Source organism: Eriocheir sinensis, chromosome 52 (genome assembly GCF_024679095.1).
Source record: "Eriocheir sinensis breed Jianghai 21 chromosome 52, ASM2467909v1, whole genome shotgun sequence".
Lineage (NCBI taxonomy): Eukaryota > Metazoa > Arthropoda > Malacostraca > Decapoda > Varunidae > Eriocheir > Eriocheir sinensis.
Window position 1 is genome coordinate 9,660,642 of NC_066560.1, and position 18,345 is coordinate 9,678,986.

At 40.8% G+C, this 18,345-nt stretch overlaps 1 protein-coding gene across 4 annotated transcripts in view; it reads right to left on the reverse strand.

Annotated features, from left to right (window-relative positions):
* LOC126983041 (serine/arginine repetitive matrix protein 2-like) overlaps positions 1–18,345 on the reverse strand; it is a 123,564-nt gene that overhangs the window by 36,645 nt on the left and 68,574 nt on the right. Inside the window, exon 1 of one of the 4 annotated variants that reach the window (XM_050835480.1) lies at positions 668–758. The exons of the other annotated variants lie outside the window; for them this stretch is intronic. The gene's annotated coding sequence lies outside the window, so the exon portion shown is untranslated. Of the gene's footprint in view, positions 1–667; positions 759–18,345 lie in introns of those variants that run through there. 4 annotated transcript variants of the gene reach the window in all.

An 18,345-nucleotide genomic window follows, 5' to 3' on the forward strand; every position in this document is an offset into this window, starting at 1 on the left:
GTGCCATTTAAAAAAAATAACCGTCATGTATTCACCATTGTTAAAGTGAGAGAGAGAGAGAGAGCATATGGACCTGAAGCCTATCCTAAACTTTTAATTTGATAGACATTGAAAAAAGCGAATAACTGACATCTCAACACACACACACACACACACACACACACACACACACAGTCAGCCCGTAACACAGCATCAGTAACACCCATCACTCAGCCCGAAGTAACACCAATACCATCGTAACACAATTAGCGACACAACCAGCAACACAATAAGAGTGACGCAACCGCTTAACCTTTCACACTCGGTAACACTTCAGTAACGACCTCGGTAACGCTATTAGTATTACCCGCAACACACACACACAAAAAAAAAACCTTACCGTGTCAAGTAGCAATTCAACGTAACACTTTGAAACACTAGTGAAGTCGGACGTATGTGTTGGAGAATCACAGTAACACATAAGTAACACATAAGTAGCGAAACACTATAATCACACACACAAATTATAAACAAAACAACAACAACAGCACAACACAAGGCGAGCAACACAAAATTGAGAGTGAAAGAGTTAAAGAAAAAAAAAATTAAAAGGTGAAGGACAAAAAGTAACGAAAAAAGGAGAAAGTAGATGAGAGAGAGAGAGAGAGAGACGCTCCACCCACCTTACCTGTCTCTCTCCCACACCGAGACTGGTCACCGAATGATACCTTTGCCTGCCTCCTCCGCCTACCTGTTACCTCCCTCCCTCCCTCCCTCCTTTCCTCCCTTCCCTCCCTCCCTCATCACACCATGGCATCATCTCTTCTCTTATCAATCTACTTTTATCCGTTATTTCTTATCTCTCTTATCTTTTCTTCCTCATATAATCTCTCGTTTCCTCCCTCTGTTTCCTCCCATTTCTCCATATCTCCTCTATTCTTTTTTTTTTTCCTCTATCTATCTTTCTTTCCTACCCTCTTCTTTCTATCTCTCCTTTTTTTGTCCATTATCTTTTCTTATCTGTTCTCCTTAACCTCATTCTTCCTTTTCTCTACTTTTTTTTTGTATTTCTCCTATTTATTCTTTTATTTTTCCTATTTCTTCTCCTTCTTCGTCTCTCTCTCTCTCTCTCTCTCTCTCTCTCTCTCTCTCTCTCTCTCTCTCTCTCTCTCTCTCTCTCTCTCCTCTCTCACTCTCTCTCTATCTCTCTCTCTCTCTCTCTCTCTCTCTCTCTCTCTCTCTCTCTCTCTCTTCGCCTCTCGATCACGCTAATTCAATGCGAGAGAGAGAGAGAGAGAGAGAGAGAGAGAGAGAGAGAGAGAGAAAAAAAATAACTCGTTAATTTCCAGGTATAGGTAATTAATATTCTTCCTTAGTAATTTCCGTAGTTTGAGGAGGAGGAGGGGGAGGAGGAGGAGGAGGAAGAAGAAGAAGAAGAAGAAGAAGAAGAAGAAGAAGAAGAAGAAGAGGAGGAGATAGTACTCAAAACACCTCATTGCTTCACCTCTTCTTACCTGTATCCTCTCAACACACACACACACACACACACACACACACACACACACACACACACACACACACACACACACACACACACACACAAACATGCCTTATCTATCAAACAGGTAAGTAACTCTATGACACACCTGAACGCGTATAGATTATTAATTAACTTCACCTTGCATACCTTCAACTTACTCATCAACTTCCTACTGTTCTTCTTTTCCTATATTCGTGTATCATATATTTTCCTTCTTTTTTTTTAAATTCTCATCTCTTGCCTTGTTCTGTTTCGTTTTTTTTTTCTCCTACGCTTTTTTTTCTCCTCTTTACTGTCTATCTTCTTTGTCTATCTCATCTTCTTTCATCGTTATCCCCTTCGCCCATTCTTCTGTGTCTGATTAATTTTCTTTCCTATTTTCCTTTCCTTTTCCTTATTGCTTTACGCTCACTCGCCCGTCATGGTTTCGTTAATATATTTCATCATTTCTCGAGTTTGTTCCTCGTTTTGTTTCCTTCGCTTCTTCATTTTTCCCTCTAACATCTTTTTATGCTTTTATTTCTTCATCTCTTTCATTACTTTATTTCTTTACTTGTTATGACTTTACTATTTTTTTTATTTTGCTCATTTCTTATTTTCAACTTTATTTTTTTGTTGCAAACTTTTTTTCGCGCCTGTATTTAAATCACTATCTTACTTTTTCTTATTGTTTCCTCTCCTTCCTTCCCTCCTTTCCTCACTCTCCTCTCATCCTCCTTTTCTCACTCTTCTCTTCCATCCCTACCTCTCCTTCCCTTCTTTTCTCACTCTCCTGTCATGCCTACCTCTCCCTCCCTCCTTTCCTCACTTCTCTTTCATCCCTATCTCTCCCTCCCTCCCTCTTTTCCTCACTCCTCTTCCTCACATTTTGGTTCCTCCCTCCCTCCTTTCCTCACTTCTCTTCCATCCCTATCCCTCCTTCCCTCCTTTCCTCACTCCTCCATCACAGTTTGGTTCAGGGTGTTGTCTCGGCTTGTAAGGAAGGCTAGACAAACACTGCTTAAACTTTTGTCTGTATATTCTCCGGCGAGCAAACTGAATACAAACGTGTACGTGAGGGCTCTCCACTATTTTCTTTCCCTTTATTTTCCATCCATTTTCTTCCTGTTGATATTTTTCTACCTACTTTTTTCTTTTTCCTATCAAGTGTATTTTTCTCCTATCCTCACTGTCCTCTCTCTATCTCTTTCTCCCTCTTTTCTCCACTTTCCCTTCATTTTGTTTTCCACTTTCCTTACCCTTTATTACTTCTATTTGACTTCCTCTTTACTTTTCCCTCTCCCATTTTTTTCTATCCATCCTTTTCTCATTACCTCACCTATTGAATTTTTCTCATTATCTCCCATTTATTATACCACATTCCTCGTCATCCTTTTCCTCTTTTTTTTCCTCTCTCCCTTTTTACCTGTAATTTTCTCATCTCTCTTTTCCCTCTCTACTTTTTCTCGTTCTTTGTCCTTGTCCTTCCCTCTCTCTCCTCCTCGTCATTTGCCTTCCCTCCTTTCTCTGTTTTCCTCTCCTTATTCCTTATTATCTCCCTTTTCTCTTTCTCCTTCCTTTTACCTCTAATTTTCTCATCTCTCTTTTCCCTCTCTACTTTTCCTCGTCCTTTGTCCTTGTCCTTCCCTCCCTTTCCTCCTTTTCAATTGCCTTCCCTTCTTTGTCTGTTTTCCTCTTCTTTTCCCTGTTTTCCCTATCCACACTTTTTCCTCCCTAGCTTGTCCTTGTCCTCCTAATCATGGGGTCTTTCGGACGTCTCCCTAAACTCTCTCCCACACACTTGTAACCCTTCCTCTCCTCCCCTTCCTCCTCCTCCCTTGCCTTTTTTTGCTATATTTACCTTAATTGATTTACCTGTCCTTTCCCTCAGTCTCCCTAACTCTCCTTTATACCTAGTGCCTCTCCTCCTCTCTTGCATGTAACTTATCTAATTTATTTTCCTATTTAACACTCGCTTTCTCATTTAGTTCTTATAATTTTTCGTCTTTTTTCTGTATTTCTTCCTGTCTCCCTTCACGTTTTTTCTCTTTTCTTTTCTTTCTCTCTTCCCGCCGTTTCTGTAGCTACACTTTTTCTTCTGGTTTGTCCTTGTCTGTGTCTGTCTGTCTGTCTGTTTGTTTGTCTGTATGTGTATCTGTGTGTCTGTCTTTTTTGTGAGTGACGCAAACATCTGGTCAATTTTACCTGTTTCGAAACCACACAGGTGACACACACGCACCTTGATCCTATCTGACTTGCCCTCTTTCCCTTCCCTCCTCCCTCCTCTCTGTGCCTCCTTCCCTCCTTCCTCGTACCTCTTCCTTTCCTTCTCCCTCCTGCCCCTTTCATTCTTCCCTCCTCCCTCCTGCTCTCCTACTTCTCCCTCTTCCTCCTTCCCTCCTCCCTCCACCTGTACCTCCACACCTGAGATTATGGATCCCTCCCTTCCTCTGGCGCAATCACATGGAGACACGGAGAGAGATAATCCGCCGTCTCTTCCTCCATCTCTCCCTCCATCAGTCCCTCCAATCCTCCATCTCGCCATAACCTTCCATGTGATTCTGACCAAATTTTTTCCCTTCATCTAGCCTTTCAGTATTACCTTATGCTTTCTCAATCCTCTGTATCTGTCTGTCTGTTCTCTCTCTCTCTCTCTCTCTCTCTCTCTCTCTCTCTCTCTCTCTCTCTCTCTCTCTCTCTCATAAAAAATTGTCATTGTGATGGATTATATGTGAAAAAAAAGTAAAATGCAAGTCAGGCGCATTGCATAATAATAATAATAATAATAATAATAATAATAATAATAATAATAATAATAATAATAATAATAATAATAATAATAATAATAATAATAATAATAATAATAATAATAATAATAATAACTAAATTTCCTTACTCCTCCTGTGTTATTTTTGTTTTGTTTAGCGTTTGTTTTGTATAAGTCTATGTGTGTGTGTGTGTGTGTGTGTGTGTGTGTGTGTGTGTGTGTGTGTGTGTGTGTGTACATAATCGGAAGCAAGGATAACAATTTACCGGAAACAACCTTGAGAAAGAGGAGGAGGAGGAGGAGGAGGAGGAGGAGGAAGTGGGTGGTGATTAGAGGAACATAAGTGGAGAGGGAGGAGACAGATGAAGGTAGGTGGTGATGGTGGTGGTGGTGGTGGTTAGGAGGGGGGGTCGTTAGTGGTGGAGGAAGAGAAGGATGCTCTGTGGGGGGGAAACGGAGGGGGGAGGAGAGGGGGAAGTTACGGATTGGTGACTATTGCTGCGAATTTGAAGGAAGGGGAGGAGGAGGGAGGAGGGAAGAGGGAGAGGGAAGGAAGGGGAAGGAGAAGAAAGACAGACAACACTTCACTTTTGTCGCATTGATGGTGATGATGAAGGTTGTGGTGGTGGGGGATGGTGGTGGTGGTGGTGGGGGGGGGATGATGGTGATGGAGGTGGTGGTGGGGGGGGGGATGATGGTGATGGAGGTGGTGGTGATGGTGGTGGTGGTGGGGGGGGGGGTGATGATGGAGGTGGTGGTGGTGGTGGTGGTGGTGGTGGGGGGGGGGGTGATGATGGAGGTGGTGGTGGTGGTGGATGGTGGTGCTGGTGGTGGTGGTGGGGGATGGTGGTGATGGATTTATTGTTGTGGTTGTAGAGGTGGGGAAAGCGACACTTGCGGGTTGTAATGATTTTTTTAAGGCAATAGTAGTAGTAGTAGTAATAGTAGTAGTAGTAGTAGCAGTAATGGCAGTGGTAGTTATAGCAGTAGTAGTAATCGAAATCATAATTGTAATAAGAAAATAATAATGATAATAATAATGAAAATAAAATGAATAATAATGTGGATAACTATAACAAGAAATAACTAATGATAAAGAGAATAAACTACAAATAACAACACAAATCATACAAAAAACAACAACAACAACAAGGAAACACAACCACAAACAATAAAAAAAAACACAAAACTTGATATACGGTAAAACATGTACTACAAACAAACAACAACAACAAGGAAACACAAACACCACAAACAAACAAAAAACAAAACAAAACACAAAACTTGATATACGGTAAAACAAATACTGCAAAAAACAACAACAAGGAAACACAAACACCACAAACAATAAATAAAACCCCCCCACAAAGCCTGATGTACGGTAAAACAAGTACTGGAAAAAACAACGTCCCACAAAGTCCTTCCAAGTCCCGTAAGCGAGAAAGATTGTCTCGTTCATTTCACGTTTTTTGCCCCTCCGTTCCTTCCTTCCGCCATCGCTTCGTGCCTTCCCGCGCGGGCTATTCACGGCGCTGGATTGATTCGTCTTGGGCCTCATTCACCTGTCACCACGCGGGGCCTTAACCTTTGCCGTGTGTGTGTGTGTGTGTGTGTGTGTGTGTGTGTGTGTGTCAGGGTGATTTGCACATTTATCCTTATATAAGATGCGAATTTATCATCATCACCACTACCACCACTTCTACTACTTCTACAATTACCAATACTACTACGACTACTACTACTACTACCACTACCGCTACTACTACTGATGCCGTTACTACTACTGCTACTACTACTACTACTACTACTACTACTACTACTACTAGAACTACTACTACTAAAACTTCTACTACTACTACTACTACTACTACTACTACTACTACTACTAAAGAAGAAAAAAACATCCTCTCCTCCCAAGGTCGTTTGTTGACAAGTTGCTACAAGTCAACATTTTCTCACGTCACTCTCCTTAATCTCCTTCCCATGTATTACTCTCTCTCTCTCTCTCTCTCTCTCTCTCTCTCTCTCTCTCTCTCTCTCTCTCTCTCTCTCTCTCGTGTAAGTACTTTTTTTTTCACGTCTTTGGTATGTGGCTATTTTTTTTTTTTTTGCTTCCTTTAAAATATATATTCATCTTTATTATATTGCATTCATTCCTATTATCTTCATTATTATCATGATTTTTTTTCTCATTTATTTTTGCCCTTGAGCTGCTTCCTTTCCTATGTATTGTTTTTATATTTGCATTTTATTTAATTACTTTTTATGTTCTTTTATTCATATTTAACTAAAGCGTTTAATTAGTTTTGTTTATGTTATTGGTTATTTTTTTTTCTTATTGGTATATTTTATTGTAAATTGAATCTGATTCCCATACTAGTTAATTTTGCTGTTCGTGTGTATGTCATTTAGCAGCGTGTGTGTGTGTGTGTGTGTGTGTGTGTGTGTGTGTGTGTGTGTGTGTGTGTGTGTGTGTGTGTGTCACTTCCTCTTTGTATTTTTCTTTCTTTGTCATGTCTGCTTTTCTGCATTTTCCGTGCGTGACTATGTCTTATATCCTCAAATGTTTTTTTTTTTGTGTGTGTGTGAATAGCGTGATTTCTTTGTATATATTTGCAGTTTTAGTCTGAGAAGAAAAAGAGGTGGAGGAAATGGAAGAGAGAGAGAGAGAGAGAGAGTCACACAGAGTCGTCACAAATAGGTCATCGCGAGACACTTCCCCGCCACACCTCTGCGTTACACCTGCGTCACACCTGTTCGCTCGCATTAATTAGCCACATCTACAGTGCATTGACTCTCCCCTAGAACCCTCTTAGGCAGGTGACTAATGGAATTTGAACCTCTCTCGGTGTCGGGGCAGGATGGCGGATATTATGACCTCAGACGGGAGAATTGGGGCACGATGGGAAAGGCTTACTGATGATGATGATGATGATGATGATGATGGTGATGATAGGTAACACTTCATCCTTCCTTTCCTCCATTTTTCTTTTCTCTCTCTCTCTCTCTCTCTCTCTCTCTCTCTCTCTCTCTCTCTCTCTCTCTCTCTCTCTCTCTCTCTCTCTCTCTCTCTCTCTCTCTTATGATTTATCTCTATCTCTCTCATTTTACCTCCCCTTATCTTCCTCCTTTCTTCTTTTTCTTATTTTTTTCCTGTATTGTATGATTATTTTTTTTCTTGTTTTCTTACCCCTTATCATCATCATCACCTCTTTTTTTTTTTTGTGACTCGTTTTATTCTGCTTTTCCTTCTTTTCATGGTTATTTTTTTCCTACTATGTCATCACTTCGCTCGTTACTCTTTGCCATTTCCTCGTTTTCCTTTTTTCTTCCTCTTTTCTTTATTTACTCTCTTCCCTCCCCCTCCTGGTAATATTGTTTTTATTACTTTCCTTCTATTTTCCTTCTTTTCCTTACTGGTTATTTTTCTTACTATTCCTTTCTCACTTTCTTCTTCTCTTCCTTTTCCGTCTCCAACTATTGTTTTTTTTCTCTCCTTCTCTCTTCTTCCCTCTACTCTTCCACCTAATCTTACTGTTACTTTTATTACATCATTATTTGTTCTCCTCCTCCTCCTCCTCCTCCTCCTCCTCCTCCTCACACAAAGGTCATGCGTCTCCGTCTTTGCTTCTCTCTATATAATGAACACCTTACTTGGCTCATTAATTAAACAAAAAGGTACGCGAAAATGTTTGCTCTCCCTCCCTGTCTCGCTTCGTCTCTCTCTCTCTCTCTCTCTCTCTCTCTCTCTCTCTCTCTCTCTCTCTCTCTCTCTCTCTCTCTCTCTCTCTCTCTCTCTCTCTAATTTATGTTTATTAATGCATTTGAAGGTAAAGGCAGACCGTAAGTTGGCAAATATACATTAAAAGTAGACAAGTATGCAAATAGAGGACGTTTTTTTTCTCGAGGTCTATTCTTTTATCTTTTGTATGTCTATTATCGGGTTCGGCTTTTTGGAATGCTTTTGTTTAAGAGTTTTAGTGAATTCTTTAGTTCTGGAGCAATTGATGTGTTTATTTGATACGCAGAAAGGCATAACATTGAAGAAAATAAGATAATTCATAAGACAACAACAAATATAACAACAAAAACGTTAATTATGGTGATGAATAAATAGATAGACAGATAGATAGATAGATAGATAGATAAAGAAGAGAGATAAATAAGAGTGAGGGAGATTTTAAAGTTTGAATCGAGGCAAAATTCATAAGAGAACAACAAATATACCAACAGCAAAAACAATGATAATGATGATGATAATAATGAGTTTAATACAGTGCAAAATCATGACATATCTAGGAACTTAAATCAAGGAACAAATAATAGACCTCCTTTGGCCCTTTAAATCCCCCTTGGTGTCTAATGAAAAGGTGTCTGATCTCATTAGCGACAACAGGTAGAAATTCAGGTCGATTTTTTCACCTATGTTTTTATTCTTCTTTTTCTCCTTTTTTCTCCTTATCTCCGTTTTTGTCTTCTCTTTTTCCTTAGATTTCTAGTATATTCCGTTAGAGAGAGAGAGAGAGAGAGAGAGAGAGAGAGAGAATTAATTAACAGGACAAGGAAGAGTGAGGCAAAAATATTATACCTCTCTCTCTCTCTCTCTCTCTCTCTCTCTCTCTCTCTCTCTCTCTCTCTCTCTCTCTCTCTCTCTCTCTCTCTCTCTCTCTCTCTCTCTCTGTCTATCTATCTATCTATCTATCTATCTATCTCAATATGTCTGCCTGTCTACCTATCTGTCTATCTGTATTTATCTGTCTATCTTTGTTTATCTACTATATTTATCTAATGTTTTATCTACTTCCTTGTATATGTTTTCCTGCTACACAATAACTATACACACACACACACACACACACACACACACACACACGCATACGCAACTGTCATATGTTATAATTTCGGTGTGTGAATCTTTACGCAACAGACTTTTTTTTCGGCCGCCAGCAGGTTCCCATAACGCTAGATTTCCACTGCGTAACACCTCGGGACGGAAATATGTGTAACGCGTGCGACTGACTGACTGACTGACGCTTCTCTTCACATCAAAATTTTCAGGGCGTCAATAATTTCGGGAAAGCAAAAATTTGGTTGCATTGCGTAAAAGGAAAAGTTCATAAGAGTGCACAAATTTTCAGTGCGTAAAAGGTAGCAGGTTATTAAAAGGTTTCTCAACGTCGAAAGCAAACTCAAGCTATATGTTTGTGTTGGTGTTTATTTACGCCTTTTACTCTTACGCAAAGCAGTGAAGAAGAGTTAGTGAGTGCGCAGGAAAAGCGAAATGAGGAAGTATAGAGGAAAAAAGAAGAAAATAAAAGGAGAAAGCGGAGGTGAATAGAGAAGTAAAGATGAAAAAAAGAAGTTAAATGAAGAAATAAAAGAAAAAAATGAGATGAATAATGAAATAAAGAAGATGAAATAAGTAAAATGAAAGAAAAGATGAGGTGAATAGAAATGTAAAGATGATAAAATAAATAAAATGAAAAAAAAAGAAAAAAATGAGATGAATAATGAAGTAAAGAAGATGAAAGAAGTAAAATGAAGAAATAAAAAGACATTAAATAAAAGGAAAAGTGAAGTGAAATAGATAAAAGTTGACGTCATGTTGCCCTTTACTTTTTCCTCCTACGCAAAACACTGAAGAAGATAGAAGTGAAGATGTGAAGAAATGAAGAAGATAGTGCCGAAGTTTTATTGAAGAAGATAGTGTCGAAGTTTTATTGAAGAAGATAGTGCCGAAGTTTTATTGAAGAAGATAGTGTCGAAGTTTTATTGAATAAGATAGTGCAGAAGTTGTATTGAAGAAGATAGTGCCGAAGTTTTATTGAAGAAGATAGTGCCGAAGTTTTATTGAAGAAGATAGTGCCGAAGTTTTATTGAAGAAGATAGTGCCGAAGTTTTATTGAAGAAGATAGTGCCGAAGTTTTATTGAAGAAGATAGTGCCGAAGTTTTATTGATCTTCACTTTTTAATCTCAATCATATTAGTAAAGATGAAGCTGAAGAAGAGAAAGAAAGTGAAAAAATAAAGATAGAAGTGAAGAAGAAGATAGTGTCGAAGTTTTATTGGTCTACACTTTTTAGTCTCAATCATATTAGTAAAGATGAAGCTGAAGAAGAGAAAGGAAGTGAATTGAAGAGATGACTGAGTGAAAAAGTAAAGAAGATAAAAGTGAGGAAAAAGAAGATAGTGTCGAAGTTTTATTGGTCTCTGCTAATCAAGAAAAAATATGACTACAGAAGAAATAAAGTGAAGGGAATAAGTGAAAAATGTGAGAAGATAAAACTAAAGAAGACAGAAATGAAGAAGGTAAAAAGCAGCGAAGTGAAGAAGATAGCGTCCAACTTTTATTGGTCCGTACTTTTTGGTCTTACGCAAAGGACTGAAAAAGAAAAAAAATCCGACTTCTTGCACCAAACTCTAGGAATGTGAAAGCGGAGACGCATACCTTCGTTACCTCCCTTTCCCTGACACACACACACACACACACACACACACACACACACACACACACACACACACACACACACACACACACACACACAGACACTCACACATCGAGTACTTCTGTCTTATGGAGCAACACGGGAACACAGCAACACACACACACACACACCTAGTACTTCTAGCCGCCGGCGTGGAGGTGGTAGAGAAAGTGCGTGCAACAGAATGCGTTAGCAAGGTACATTTCCATTCCGTATACGCTCGCCGCGCCATAATTCCTCGCCAGTGTAATGTAATGTGTGCGTAAGCTTGAGTATAATGTAAACTCATGTACGTAAACTTGGGTATGATGTAAACTCATGTACGTAAACTTGGGTATAATGTAAACTCATGTACGTAAGCTTGGGTATAATGTAAACTCATGTACGTAAGCTTGGATATAATGTAAACTCCTGTACGTAAGCTTTGGTATAATGTAAACTCATGTACGTAAACTTGGGTATAATGTAAACTCATGTACGTAAGCTTGGATATAATGTAAACTCTTGTACGTAAGCTTGGGTATAATGTAAACTCATGTGCGTAAGCTTGGATATAATGTAAACTCTTGTACGTAAGCTTGGGTATAATGTAAACTCATGTACGTAAGCTTGGGTATAATGTAAACTCATGTACGTAAACTTGGGTATAATGTAAACTGTACGTAAGCTTGAGTATAATGTAAACTCATGTACGTAAGCTTGGGTATAATGTAAACTGTACGTAAGCTTGAGTATAATGTAAACTCATGTACGTAAGCTTGGGTATAATGTAAACTCATGTACGTAAACTTGAGTATAATGTAAACTCATGTACGTAAGCTTGAGTATAATGTAAACTCATGTACGTAAGCTTGGATATAATGTAAACCCCTGTACGTAACCTTGGGTATAATGTAAACTCCTGTACGTAAGCTTGGGTATAATTAAACTCCTGTACGTAAGCTCTGGCATAATGTAAACTCGGGTGTATTGTAATATATGTACATAACTTAGGTGCGTATGCTAATATAATCTTTGCGTTGCCTCTGCCAGCAATACTTCATGAACTAAAACAAACAAACAAACAAATAAAAAAAAATGGAGAACTGTTTACACCTATTTACCGACTCATCATTTTGTTATGGCTTCAGGTTTTTCATTTCTGGACCACACGACCAATTTATTCATTTTTCATCTTCACTCGTCCTAAAGTGGCGTGTTGTTGATGGCATTGCAAGGTCAAGGCTGTGGCGCAGGTGAGAGAGGGAGTTACCTGAGGAAGGAAGGGTGTGTGTGCCTGTAATTACCTGTCGAGACGCCTGCCTGCCTTATGTCACCTGGCTGGGAGAGGGAGGAAGGCAAGGAATGGCGGGGGAGGGTGGCGCAAGGGAGGGAAAGGGAGGAAAGGGCACGGAAGGGAGGGGAAAGACATGGGAGCGATGGTTTGAGAGGGAGCGGGAGAAGGGGATAAAGAGGGAAGGGGGGAGGAGAGAGAAAGGGGTAAATGGAACGGGTAGAAATGGGTAGGCCTATGTGAAAACGCAAGAAAGAAAATGGGAAGGGGAGAAAATGGAGGTAGGAATGTAGGAGGAGAAAAAAAAGGAAGGAAGGAAGGAAGGATAAAGATGGAGAGAATGGGAAAGATAGATTATTAAGAAAGGAGGAGGAGGAGGAAGAGGAGGAGGAAGAAGAAGAAGAAGAGGAGGAGGAGGAGATATGGTTTTATATGATGATTTGTTTGTGATCTCTGTGAAATCTCCAAGTCTTACGAAACACACACACACACACACACACACACACACACACACACACACACACACACACACACACACACACACACACACACACACACACACACACATACACACACACACACACACACACACACACACACGCGCGCGCACAGGGGGAGTCCGTCATTTTGTTTTATTGCGCTTATTATTTTTGTGTCAAGGCCTAGAAGCAAATAAGTGATAGTTCCCCCATCATCATTTTATCCGTCCATCCGTCAGTCATCCGTTTTCTATATTATCACAGCCATCAATCACTTTAGCGGTCTGTCTATCAAACTATCTATCTACCTCTACTTGTATCTATCTTATCTACCTACTTGTCTATCCAAAGTAAAGTAAAGTTGATAAAAAAGTAAAATGATGAAATGAAAAAAAAAAAATGAGATGAATAGTGAAATAAAAATGGTAAAAAGTAAAATGAAGAAATGTAAACACTCATTCACTCATACATTCACTTACTCATTCATTCACTCAATCAGCCATCCAGTCTATCTATGTCTATCTATATACTACCTTTCTTTTAGCTGTATTTGAATGTATATCTATCAGACAGTGTATCCCAAATTATCTATCATGTCTGACTTGTTATCAATTATCCTCGTATCTAAGTTTATCCATCAGTTTATATATCTACCCATCTACCTGTACTTACATTTGCCTCTCTATCTTTTTTTAACTTTTTTTAGAGCAAACGAAACAGCGCGAGGGCAAAAAAAAAAAGAGAAAATAATAATGAAAAAAAAAAAAGCCCGCGAAAAGAGTTAAAAGAAGCGGCCAAAAGAGAGGTCAATTTCCTATCTATCTATCTATCTATCTATCTATTTGGAAACGTTTTTATTCATTCTCCTGCTATCTATGTCCCCTTAAGCGGAAGCAATACAGAGATCATATATATTTTTGTGTTTTTTTTACTGTTTTTGTTACTCTTTCTATAGTTCATTTTTTTTTATTCTTGATTACGTAACATTATCATAATTTTTTTGTGAGATATAAATTTTTCCCAGTGACTAATGGTTGAGATCATATATTTCAGGCAAGGTCAGGTGGTGGTGGTGGGAGCCAGGTGTGTGTGTGTGTGTGTGTGTGTGTGTGTGTGTGTGTGGAGTGGTGGGTAGGCGGGGTGGTATTTTTCCATTCTTTTTATTTTTTTTATATGCTTGTGTTGTGTACCAAGAGTGACGTGTGTGTGTGTGTGTGTGTGTGTGTGTGTGTGTGTGTGTGTGTGTTTATTTACGCAAACGGTGAGCTTAGAGGTGTCGAAAACATTTAAGAGAGAGAGAGAGAGAGAGAGAGAGAGAGAGAGAGTTCAGGTTTCTTTCCTCAGTAGCGGTCACATTCCTTGCACGCAAGAACGAATGGAGGAAGGGAGAGAAGAAAGGGAGAGAAGGAGGAGAGGTGGGAAAGAGGAGGAGGGAAGAAGGAAAAGAGAAGTGGAGGAAAATCAAAGAGGCAAAGAAATAAAAAAAAACGAGAGAGAGAGAGAGAGAACTTATATAAATCTTGAAAGAATAAAAGAACAGGAGACAGGAAGAAGTCTGATAAGAGGGAGGACTTGAAGGAGGAAGAGAGAGAGAGAGAGAGAGAGAGAGAGGTGGAGACGGAAAAGTAAGGAGGTTGTGTGTATAGCAAGAGACAGAAGAGAGGAGGAGGAGGAGGATAAGGAGGAGGAGGAGGAGGAGGAAGAGGAGGAGGAGGAGGAATGATAAAAAGGGACACTAAGGAGCAGGTCGATGTTGAAGAGAGGAGGGACCAAGAGAAGGAGATAGGAAGGAATAAGAGGGAAAAGGAGGAGGAGGAGAGGAGGAGGAGGAGGAGGAGGAGGAGGTTGTTTGTATAGGAGAACAGGAAAAAAAAGGAGAATGATGATGAGGAAGAAGAAGAGGAAGAATTGGAAGACTGCAGGTGAGGAATTCACATGCAAAGAACTGGTTTTGCAGGAGGAGGAGAAAGAGGAGGAGGAGGAGGAGGAGGAGGAGGAGGAGGAGTAGGCGGCGGCGGCTTGAAGTTAAATGAGTGACCTAAATAAATAATCAAACATGCATTGAAAACACACACACACACACACACACACACACACACACACACACACACACACACACACACACACACACACACACACATAGCAGGGTCCACCAAGCACTAACATCCTTCTTCCCTTCCTTCCCTCCCTCCCTCTCTCCCTTCCTCCCTCTCTCCCTTCCCTTCCTCCCTTCCCCCCAACAAGGACAACACACCTCTTTACCATCAGGAGAGAGAGAGAGAGAGAGAGAGAGAGAGAGAGGAAGAAGAGAACGAGCAAACATTCCTCAGCTCGACAAAACAAATGCAAACAACTTTTTTTTATTTTAATTAGAGAAGATTTATTCGCATTATTATCTTATTTATTAACATTGTGTCTTATGTATACTCTCTCTCTCTCTCTCTCTCTCTCTCTCTCTCTCTCTCTCTCTCTCTCTCTCTCTCTCACGTGTTACTCAGGTGTGCTCAGTTACCTGCTTATTGTGTACACCTGGATATACCTCCTCTTCCTCCTCCTCCTCCTCCTCCTCCTCCTCCTCCTCCTCCTCCTATCATTTACCTCCGTCACACCTGCAACTTTGTACTTCCGCTGTATTTTCTTCCCTCACCATATGTTCTCTCTCTCTCTCTCTCTCTCTCTCTCTCTCTCTCTCTCTCTCTCTCTCTCTCTCTCTCTCTCTCTCTCGCTCACTTTTTCTCTCACCCCCTCAAATTCCCTCTCCCTTTCGTTTCCTCTCCCCAAAGTTCCTCTCCCTCTCCCTCCCTTTTTTCCTCCCCCTGTTTCCCCTTCACCCTTATCACCCCGCTGCGAGTTAGAGTGGGAGGGGTGAGGGTGGGGTGAAATTAGGTGGGTGAGAGTGGATGAGGTGTGGGTGGTGGGGTGCGAGGTGGGTGAGGTGAGATTGGGGTTGCGTGAGGGTGGGCGGTGAGGGTGGGGTGAGGGGTGGGGAGGTTAGGTAACAGCTCCCCTCATCACCCCTCGACACCAGCATAGTTCTCAAGATATTGCACCCTCTCCCCCCCTTCCATCCTTCACCCCTTTCCCCTTCCCCTTTCCCCTCCCCTCCCGTTCCATCCTTCACCCCTTCCTTCACCCCACGCCATCAATCTCCCCTCACCCCACTCCACTTGTCACCCCTTCAATTACCACCCCACTATCTTAAATTTTCTTCACCTCATCTTTTCTTCCTCCTTTCCACTCACATTTCATCTTTCAACCGTCTATTTCTTTCTTTACTCCACATCCCTCTTCTTCTTTCCTCATTTTCTTCTTCTATTTCCTTTCTCTTCCCTCACTTTAGCTCTCTCTTTATTTTCCTTCTCCCCACTTATTCTTTCCTTCCCCTTTTCCTCCCCACCCCTTATTTTAATCCCTCCCTTGCCTTTTCTTCCCGTCCTTTAAATTCCATCTCCATTTCTTGATTCCCAACCTCTTCCTTCTTCCCTTCTCCGCCTCCTTTTCCTTCCCCTCCCTTTCACTTTTAATCCCTTTCTTCACTCTATTCCTGTCTATTCCAATTCCCCTTCGACCTCTCCTGTATTCCTTTCCCATCATTCTGTCTGTATTTTTCCTCTTCTCCTTTTCTTATTTTCCTTATATTGTTCCTCTTACTTCTCCTCCTCCTCTTCCTCCTCCTCCAATTTTAGCGTCATCTTTCATTTCTCTTTTCCTCTTTCCTTATTCAATGACGCAACTTTTCCTCCTCTTCCTTTTTGTTTCGTCTCTTCTCCGTCTTATTTCTCCTCTTCCTTAATTTTCTTTGTGGTTTCTTTGTTCTTCCCTTGTTCACTCCCTCGCTGCGTCATCTCCTGCTCTCCTCCCTTCGTATTTCTCCCTCTGCTGTCATTGTTCTTTCCCTCATGGACGTCTTTCCCTCCACTCCTCCGCTATCTACCTCCTGCTCCTCCTCCTTCTCTTTTTTTCCTTCACAGTCAAAACTTATCTTCTTTTTTCCATCTCCTACTTCTCATTCTACTACTACTACTACTACTACTACTACTACTACTACTACTTCTACTTCTACTACTACTACTACTACTACTACTACTACTACTACTACTATTACTCCTCCTCTATCATAAACCTCTTCTTTGCTATCGTCATCCTTAATCTTCTTTTTCCTCCTCCTCCTCCTCCTCCTCCTCCTCCTCCTCCTCCTCCTCTCCATTATCGTACTCATAATTACTCAGCATTACTCTCTACCTACGTTTCTTCTTTATTTATATATGGTTTATTTTTTCTTCTTATTTCCTTTCTTCCTTCTACATTAAATAGCTACAATGATTTTTCCTTCTCTTTTCCTCTTCTTATTTTTCCGCCTCCTCCTCCTCCTCCTCTTCTTCCTTCCCCTCCTCCTCCTCCTCCTCCAGTAATCATGGTGACGGTGCAGGTCGTTGAGGAGAGATTTTTAAGTGAATGACCCCCAAACAACTTAATTTTACCAACAACCATCAATGTCAATCTCCTCCTCCTCCTCCTCCTCCTCCTCTGCTCCTCACTTACCTAACTCTCGACCGCTTCATTTTTTCAAATCATCCTCGTTTTATTGTGTCATTTATATTCTTTCCCGAGGGCTCGTGTTTCCCTCTTTGTGTGTGTGTGTGTGTGTGTGTGTGTGTGTGTGTGTGTGTGTGTGTGTGTGTGTGTCATTCAATCCGCTCCAGTATTTTTTTTTTTTGGTTGCGTATCCCGTTTCTCTTTTTTTTCTGGTTTTGATATGGGCGGATTATTCTCTCTCTCTCTCTCTCTCTCTCTCTCTCTCTCTCTCTCTCTCTCTCTCTCTCTCTCTCTCTCTCTCTCATAGACAAACAAACAAGCAAACAAACAGTAAACAAGGGAGTAACAGTAGTAGTAGTAATAGTAGCAGTAGTAATAGTAGTAGTAGTAATAGTAGTAGCAGTAGCAGTAGTAGTAGTAGTAGTAGTAGTAGTAGTAATAGTAGCAGTTGTAGTAGTAGCAGTGGTGGTGGTGGTGGTGGTGAGGCGGCGAGAAAAAGATCACTACTTACTGGCGCGTCTAAATTCCCGGTGACTCAAAACTTGATATTAATTTTGCCTTCAAGTTCAAAGATGATACCTGAGAACAGAAGGGAGGGAGACGTCAAGGTGAGCAAGATAGATAGACATACAGGTGAGGAGGAGGAAGAGGAGGAGGAGGAGGAGGTGGTGGTGATGGTGGTGGTGGTCTTGGTGAAGAATGAGAATTAAAAAAAAATGTATGAAGAGAGAGAGAGAGAGAGAGAGAGAGAGAGAGAGAGAGAGAGAGAGAGAAGGGTATAGTCAAACAAACAGACCGGAGGAATGGCATCTGTCCACACCCATACCCACCCTCCCTTCCTCTCTCCTCTCCTCTCCTCTCCTCTCCTCCTCTTCCTGCTCCATAAAAGTCGAGGTGACGAGGGTGGAGACATCTTACACCTACACACCTGGGTACACACACACACACACACACACACACACATGTATGTAATAATAAGTTTTCCGAATTCTTGAGTAGGAAAATATGTGTGTGTGTGAGAGAGAGAGAGAGAGAGAGAGAGAGAGAGATTAATTACTGCAGGAAGGTATACAAAAAGAGAGATAATGACTTGAGAGAGAGAGAGAGAGAGAGAGAGAGAGAGAGAGAGAGAGAGAGAATCATTTTAATATCTTGTGTGTTCCTCATAACCTCAACCACCACCACCACCACCACCACAACCACAACCACCACCATAACCTCTACCACCACGACCACCGCCAGACGACCTTCCACGCTTCAAGTTCCTCCAGTTTTGTCCTGCCAGGAGGTGAAGGATGGAAGGGAAG